Here is a 9,349-nt window from a genome sequence, read left to right on the forward strand (position 1 = left end):
AAGTGATGTCTCGCACAGGAGGATACACCTCATCTAATCTTACGGTTATTCTCTCTAGCTAGCGTGTTGGTCACGCGATATACTTGAAGTACACACGTTAAATTGATGTCTCGCGCAGGTGGATACACCTGACCTAATCTTACGGTTGTTCACTCTAGCTAGCGTGTTAGTCACGCGATATACTTGAAGTAAACACGTTAAAGTGATGTCTCGCGCAGGAGGATACACCTGACCTAATCTTACGGTTGTTCACTCTAGCTAGCGTGTTAGTCACGCGATATACTTGGAGTAAACACGTTAAAGTGATGTCTCGCGCAGGAGGATACACCTGACCTAATTTTACGGTAATTCACTCTAGATAGCGTGTTAGTCACGCGATATACTTAAAGTAAACACTTTAAAGTGATGTCTCGCGCAGGAGGATGCACCTGACCTAATCTAACGGTTATTCACTGTAGCTAGCGTGTTAGTCACGCGATATACTTGAAGTAAACACGTTAAAGTGATGGGTCGCGCAGGAGGATACACCTGGCCTAATCTTACGGTTGTTCACTCTAGCTAGCGTGTTAGTTACGCGATATACTTGAAGTAAACACGTTAAATTGATGTCTCGCGCAGGAGGATACACCTGACCTAATCTTACGGTTATTCACTCTAGCTAGCGTGTTAGTCACGCGATATACTTGAAGTAAACACGTTAAAGTGATGTCTCGCGCAGGAGTATACACCTGGCCTAATCTTATGGTTATTCACTCTAGCTAGCGTGTTAATCACACGATATACTTGAAGCAAACACTTTAAATTGATGTCTCGCGCAGGAGGATACACCTGGCCTAATCTTACGGTTATTCACTCAAGCTAGCGTGTTAGTCACGCGATATACTTGAAGTAAACACGTTAAAGTGATGTCTCGCGCAGGAGGATACACCTGGCCTAATCTCACGGTTATTCACTCTAGCTAGCGTGTTAGTCACGCGATATACTTGAAGTAAACCCGTTAAAGTGATGTCTCGCGCAGGAGGATACACCTGACCTAATCTTACGGTTATTCACTCTAGCTAGCGTGTTACTCACGCGATATACTTGAAGTAAACACGTTAAAGTGATGTCTCGCACAGGAGGATACACCTGACCTAATCTTACGGTTATTCACTCTAGCTAGCGTGTTAGTCACGTCATATACTTAAAGTAAATACGTTAATGTGATGTCTCGCGCAAGAGGATACACCTGATCTAATCTTACGGTTATTCACTCTAGCTAGCGTGTTAGTCACGTGATATACTTAAAGTAAACACGTTAATGTGATGTCTCGCGCTAGAGGATACACCTGATCTAATCTTACTGTTGTTCACTCTAGCTAGCGTGTTAGTCACGCGATATACTTGAAGTAAACACGTTAAAGTGATGTCTCGCGCAGGAGGATACACCTGACCTAATTTTACGGTTATTCACTCTAGCTAGCGTGTTAGTCACGCGATATACTTGAAGTAAACACGTTAACGTGATGTCTCGCGCAGGAGGATACACCTGACCTAATCTTACGGTTATTCACTCTAGCTAGCGTGTTACTCACGCGATATACTTGAAGTAAACACGTTAAAGTGATGTCTCGCGCAGGAGGATACACCTGACCTAATCTTACGGTTATTCACTCTAGCTAGCGTGTTAGTCACGTCATATACTTAAAGTAAATACGTTAATATGATGTCTCGCGCAAGAGGATACACCTGATCTAATCTTACGGTTATTCACTCTAGCTAGCGTGTTAGTCACGTGATATACTTAAAGTAAACACGTTAATGTGATGTCTCGCGCTAGAGGATACACCTGATCTAATCTTACTGTTGTTCACTCTAGCTAGCGTGTTAGTCACGCGATATACTTGAAGTAAACACGTTAAAGTGATGTCTCGCGCAGGATGATACACCTGACCTAATTTTACGGTTATTCACTCTAGCTAGCGTGTTAGTCACGCGATATACTTGAAGTAAACACGTTAAAATGATGTCTCGCGCAGGAGGATACACCTGGCCTAGTCTTACGGTTATTCACTCTAGCTAGCGTGTTAGTCACGCGATATACTTGAAGTAAACACGTTAAAGTGATGTCTCGCACAGGAGGATACACCTCATCTAATCTTACGGTTATTCTCTCTAGCTAGCGTGTTGGTCACGCGATATACTTGAAGTACACACGTTAAATTGATGTCTCGCGCAGGTGGATACACCTGACCTAATCTTACGGTTGTTCACTCTAGCTAGCGTGTTAGTCACGCGATATACTTGAAGTAAACACGTTAAAGTGATGTCTCGCGCAGGAGGATACACCTGACCTAATCTTACGGTTGTTCACTCTAGCTAGCGTGTTAGTCACGCGATATACTTGGAGTAAACACGTTAAAGTGATGTCTCGCGCAGGAGGATACACCTGACCTAATTTTACGGTAATTCACTCTAGATAGCGTGTTAGTCACGCGATATACTTAAAGTAAACACTTTAAAGTGATGTCTCGCGCAGGAGGATGCACCTGACCTAATCTTACGGTTATTCACTGTAGCTAGCGTGTTAGTCACGCGATATACTTGAAGTAAACACGTTAAAGTGATGGGTCGCGCAGGAGGATACACCTGGCCTAATCTTACGGTTGTTCACTCTAGCTAGCGTGTTAGTTACGCGATATACTTGAAGTAAACACGTTAAATTGATGTCTCGCGCAGGAGGATACACCTGACCTAATCTTACGGTTATTCACTCTAGCTAGCGTGTTAGTCACGCGATATACTTGAAGTAAACACGTTAAAGTGATGTCTCGCGCAGGAGTATACACCTGGCCTAATCTTATGGTTATTCACTCTAGCTAGCGTGTTAATCACACGATATACTTGAAGCAAACACTTTAAATTGATGTCTCGCGCAGGAGGATACACCTGGCCTAATCTTACGGTTATTCACTCAAGCTAGCGTGTTAGTCACGCGATATACTTGAAGTAAACACGTTAAAGTGATGTCTCGCGCAGGAGGATACACCTGGCCTAATCTCACGGTTATTCACTCTAGCTAGCGTGTTAGTCACGCGATATACTTGAAGTAAACACGTTAAAGTGATGTCTCGCGCAGGAGGATACACCTGGCCTAATCTTACGGTTATTCACTCTAGCTAGCGTGTTAGTCACGCGATATACTTGAAGTAAACCCGTTAAAGTGATGTCTCGCGCAGGAGGATACACCTGACCTAATCTTACGGTTATTCACTCTAGCTAGCGTGTTACTCACGCGATATACTTGAAGTAAACACGTTAAAGTGATGTCTCGCGCAGGAGGATACACCTGACCTAATCTTACGGTTATTCACTCTAGCTAGCGTGTTAGTCACGTCATATACTTAAAGTAAATACGTTAATGTGATGTCTCGCGCAAGAGGATACACCTGATCTAATCTTACGGTTATTCACTCTAGCTAGCGTGTTAGTCACGTGATATACTTAAAGTAAACACGTTAATGTGATGTCTCGCGCTAGAGGATACACCTGATCTAATCTTACTGTTGTTCACTCTAGCTAGCGTGTTAGTCACGCGATATACTTGAAGTAAACACGTTAAAGTGATGTCTCGCGCAGGAGGATACACCTGACCTAATTTTACGGTTATTCACTCTAGCTAGCGTGTTAGTCACGCGATATACTTGAAGTAAACACGTTAAAGTGATGTCTCGCGCAGGAGGATACACCTGGCCTAATCTTACGGTTATTCACTCTAGCTAGCGTGTTAGTCACGCGATATACTTGAAGTAAACACGTTAAAGTGATGACTCGCGCAGGAGGATACACCTGGCCTAATCTTACGGTTATTCACTCTAGCTAGCGTGTTAGTCACGCGATATACTTGAAGTAAACACGTTAAAGTGATGTCTCGCGCAGGAGGATACACCTGGCCTAATCTTACGGTTGTTCGCTCTAGCTAGCGTGTTAGTCGCGCGATATACTTGAAGTAAACACGTTAAATTGATGTCTTGCGCAGGAGGATACACCTGACCTAATCGTACGGTTATTCACTCAAGCTAGCGTGTTAGTCACGCGATATACTTGAAGTAAACACGTTAAAGTGATGTCTCGCGCAGGAGGATACACCTGGCCTAATCTTACGGTTATTCACTCTAGCTAGCGTGTTAGTCACGAGATATACTTGAAGTAAACACGTTAAAGTGATGTCTCGCGCAGGAGGATACACCTGGCCTAATCTTACGGTTATTCACTCTAGCTAGCGTGTTAGTCACGCGATATACTTGAAGTAAACACGTTAACGTGATGTCTCGCGCAGGAGGATACACCTGACCTAATCTTACGGTTTTTCACTCTAGCTAGCGTGTTACTCACGCGATATACTTGAAGTAAACACGTTAAAGTGATGTCTCGCGCAGGAGGATACACCTGACCTAATCTTACGGTTATTCACTCTAGCTAGCGTGTTAGTCACGTCATATACTTAAAGTAAATACGTTAATATGATGTCTCGCGCAAGAGGATACACCTGATCTAATCTTACGGTTATTCACTCTAGCTAGCGTGTTAGTCACGTGATATACTTAAAGTAAACACGTTAATGTGATGTCTCGCGCTAGAGGATACACCTGATCTAATCTTACTGTTGTTCACTCTAGCTAGCGTGTTAGTCACGCGATATACTTGAAGTAAACACGTTAAAGTGATGTCTCGCGCAGGAGGATACACCTGACCTAGTTTTACGGTTATTCACTCTAGCTAGCGTGTTAGTCACGCGATATACTTGAAGTAAACACGTTAAAATGATGTCTCGCGCAGAAGGATACACCTGGCCTAGTCTTACGGTTATTCACTCTAGCTAGCGTGTTAGTCACGCGATATACTTGAAGTAAACACGTTAAAGTGATGTCTCGCGCAGGAGGATACACCTCGCCTAATCTTACGGTTATTCACTCTAGCTAGCGTGTTAGTCACGCGATATACTTGAAGTAAACACGTTAACGTGATGTCTCGCGCAGGAGGATACACCTGACCTAATCTTAAGGTTATTCACTCTAGCTAGCGTGTTACTCACGCGTTATACTTGAAGTAAACACGTTAAAGTGATGTCTCGCGCAGGAGGATACACCTGACCTAATCTTACGGTTATTCACTCTAGCTAGCGTGTTAGTCACGTCATATACTTAAAGTAAATACGTTAATATGATGTCTCGCGCAAGAGGATACACCTGATCTAATCTTACGGTTATTCACTCTAGCTAGCGTGTTAGTCACGTGATATACTTAAAGTAAACACGTTAATGTGATGTCTCGCGCTAGAGGATACACCTGATCTAATCTTGCTGTTGTTCACTCTAGCTAGCGTGTTAGTCACGCGATATACTTGAAGTAAACACGTTAAAGTGATGTCTCGCGCAGGAGGATACACCTGACCTAATTTTACGGTTATTCACTCTAGCTAGCGTGTTAGTCACGCGATATACTTGAAGTAAACACGTTAAAATGATGTCTCGCGCAGAAGGATACACCTGGCCAAGTCTTACGGTTATTCACTCTAGCTAGCGTGTTAGTCACGCGATATACTTGAAGTAAACACGTTAAAGTGATGTCTCGCGCAGGAGGATACACCTCACCTAATCTTACGGTTATTCACTCTAGCTAGCGTGTTGGTCACGCGATATACTTGAAGTACACACGTTAAATTGATGTCTCGCGCAGGTGGATACACCTGACCTAATCTTACGGTTGTTCACTCTAGCTAGCGTGTTAGTCACGCGATATACTTGAAGTAAACACGTTAAAGTGATGTCTCGCGCAGGAGGATACACCTGACCTAATCTTACGGTTGTTCACTCTAGCTAGCGTGTTAGTCACGCGATATACTTGGAGTAAACACGTTAAAGTGATGTCTCGCGCAGGAGGATACACCTGACCTAATTTTACGGTAATTCACTCTAGATAGCGTGTTAGTCACGCGATATACTTAAAGTAAACACTTTAAAGTGATGTCTCGCGCAGGAGGATGCACCTGACCTAATCTTACGGTTATTCACTGTAGCTAGCGTGTTAGTCACGCGATATACTTGAAGTAAACACGTTAAAGTGATGGGTCGCGCAGGAGGATACACCTGGCCTAATCTTACGGTTGTTCACTCTAGCTAGCGTGTTAGTTACGCGATATACTTGAAGTAAACACGTTAAATTGATGTCTCGCGCAGGAGGATACACCTGACCTAATCTTACGGTTATTCACTCTAGCTAGCGTGTTAGTCACGCGATATACTTGAAGTAAACACGTTAAAGTGATGTCTCGCGCAGGAGTATACACCTGGCCTAATCTTATGGTTATTCACTCTAGCTAGCGTGTTAATCACACGATATACTTGAAGCAAACACTTTAAATTGATGTCTCGCGCAGGAGGATACACCTGGCCTAATCTTACGGTTATTCACTCAAGCTAGCGTGTTAGTCACGCGATATACTTGAAGTAAACACGTTAAAGTGATGTCTCGCGCAGGAGGATACACCTGGCCTAATCTCACGGTTATTCACTCTAGCTAGCGTGTTAGTCACGCGATATACTTGAAGTAAACACGTTAAAGTGATGTCTCGCGCAGGAGGATACACCTGGCCTAATCTTACGGTTATTCACTCTAGCTAGCGTGTTAGTCACGCGATATACTTGAAGTAAACCCGTTAAAGTGATGTCTCGCGCAGGAGGATACACCTGACCTAATCTTACGGTTATTCACTCTAGCTAGCGTGTTACTCACGCGATATACTTGAAGTAAACACGTTAAAGTGATGTCTCGCGCAGGAGGATACACCTGACCTAATCTTACGGTTATTCACTCTAGCTAGCGTGTTAGTCACGTCATATACTTAAAGTAAATACGTTAATGTGATGTCTCGCGCAAGAGGATACACCTGATCTAATCTTACGGTTATTCACTCTAGCTAGCGTGTTAGTCACGTGATATACTTAAAGTAAACACGTTAATGTGATGTCTCGCGCTAGAGGATACACCTGATCTAATCTTACTGTTGTTCACTCTAGCTAGCGTGTTAGTCACGCGATATACTTGAAGTAAACACGTTAAAGTGATGTCTCGCGCAGGAGGATACACCTGACCTAATTTTACGGTTATTCACTCTAGCTAGCGTGTTAGTCACGCGATATACTTGAAGTAAACACGTTAAAGTGATGTCTCGCGCAGGAGGATACACCTGGCCTAATCTTACGGTTATTCACTCTAGCTAGCGTGTTAGTCACGCGATATACTTGAAGTAAACACGTTAAAGTGATGACTCGCGCAGGAGGATACACCTGGCCTAATCTTACGGTTATTCACTCTAGCTAGCGTGTTAGTCACGCGATATACTTGAAGTAAACACGTTAAAGTGATGTCTCGCGCAGGAGGATACACCTGGCCTAATCTTACGGTTGTTCGCTCTAGCTAGCGTGTTAGTCGCGCGATATACTTGAAGTAAACACGTTAAATTGATGTCTTGCGCAGGAGGATACACCTGACCTAATCGTACGGTTATTCACTCAAGCTAGCGTGTTAGTCACGCGATATACTTGAAGTAAACACGTTAAAGTGATGTCTCGCGCAGGAGGATACACCTGGCCTAATCTTACGGTTATTCACTCTAGCTAGCGTGTTAGTCACGAGATATACTTGAAGTAAACACGTTAAAGTGATGTCTCGCGCAGGAGGATACACCTGGCCTAATCTTACGGTTATTCACTCTAGCTAGCGTGTTAGTCACGCGATATACTTGAAGTAAACACGTTAACGTGATGTCTCGCGCAGGAGGATACACCTGACCTAATCTTACGGTTTTATACTCTAGCTAGCGTGTTACTCACGCGATATACTTGAAGTAAACACGTTAAAGTGATGTCTCGCGCAGGAGGATACACCTGACCTAATCTTACGGTTATTCACTCTAGCTAGCGTGTTAGTCACGTCATATACTTAAAGTAAATACGTTAATATGATGTCTCGCGCAAGAGGATACACCTGATCTAATCTTACGGTTATTCACTCTAGCTAGCGTGTTAGTCACGTGATATACTTAAAGTAAACACGTTAATGTGATGTCTCGCGCTAGAGGATACACCTGATATAATCTTACTGTTGTTCACTCTAGCTAGCGTGTTAGTCACGCGATATACTTGAAGTAAACACGTTAAAGTGATGTCTCGCGCAGGAGGATACACCTGACCTAGTTTTACGGTTATTCACTCTAGCTAGCGTGTTAGTCACGCGATATACTTGAAGTAAACACGTTAAAATGATGTCTCGCGCAGAAGGATACACCTGGCCTAGTCTTACGGTTATTCACTCTAGCTAGCGTGTTAGTCACGCGATATACTTGAAGTAAACACGTTAAAGTGATGTCTCGCGCAGGAGGATACACCTCGCCTAATCTTACGGTTATTCACTCTAGCTAGCGTGTTAGTCACGCGATATACTTGAAGTAAACACGTTAACGTGATGTCTCGCGCAGGAGGATACACCTGACCTAATCTTAAGGTTATTCACTCTAGCTAGCGTGTTACTCACGCGTTATACTTGAAGTAAACACGTTAAAGTGATGTCTCGCGCAGGAGGATACACCTGACCTAATCTTACGGTTATTCACTCTAGCTAGCGTGTTAGTCACGTCATATACTTAAAGTAAATACGTTAATATGATGTCTCGCGCAAGAGGATACACCTGATCTAATCTTACGGTTATTCACTCTAGCTAGCGTGTTAGTCACGTGATATACTTAAAGTAAACACGTTAATGTGATGTCTCGCGCTAGAGGATACACCTGATCTAATCTTGCTGTTGTTCACTCTAGCTAGCGTGTTAGTCACGCGATATACTTGAAGTAAACACGTTAAAGTGATGTCTCGCGCAGGAGGATACACCTGACCTAATTTTACGGTTATTCACTCTAGCTAGCGTGTTAGTCACGCGATATACTTGAAGTAAACACGTTAAAATGATGTCTCGCACAGAAGGATACACCTGGCCAAGTCTTACGGTTATTCACTCAAGCTAGCGTGTTAGTCACGCGATATACTTGAAGTAAACACGTTAAAGTGATGTCTCGCGCAGGAGGATACACCTCACCTAATCTTACGGTTATTCACTCTAGCTAGCGTGTTGGTCACGCGATATACTTGAAGTACACACGTTAAATTGATGTCTCGCGCAGGTGGATACACCTGACCTAATCTTACGGTTGTTCACTCTAGCTAGCGTGTTAGTCACGCGATATACTTGAAGTAAACACGTTAAAGTGATGTCTCGCGCAGGAGGATACACCTGACCTAATCTTACGGTTGT

The sequence above is a fragment of the Amblyomma americanum genome, chromosome 1 (assembly GCF_052857255.1).
Source record: "Amblyomma americanum isolate KBUSLIRL-KWMA chromosome 1, ASM5285725v1, whole genome shotgun sequence".
NCBI classification, from domain to species: Eukaryota; Metazoa; Arthropoda; class Arachnida; order Ixodida; family Ixodidae; genus Amblyomma; species Amblyomma americanum.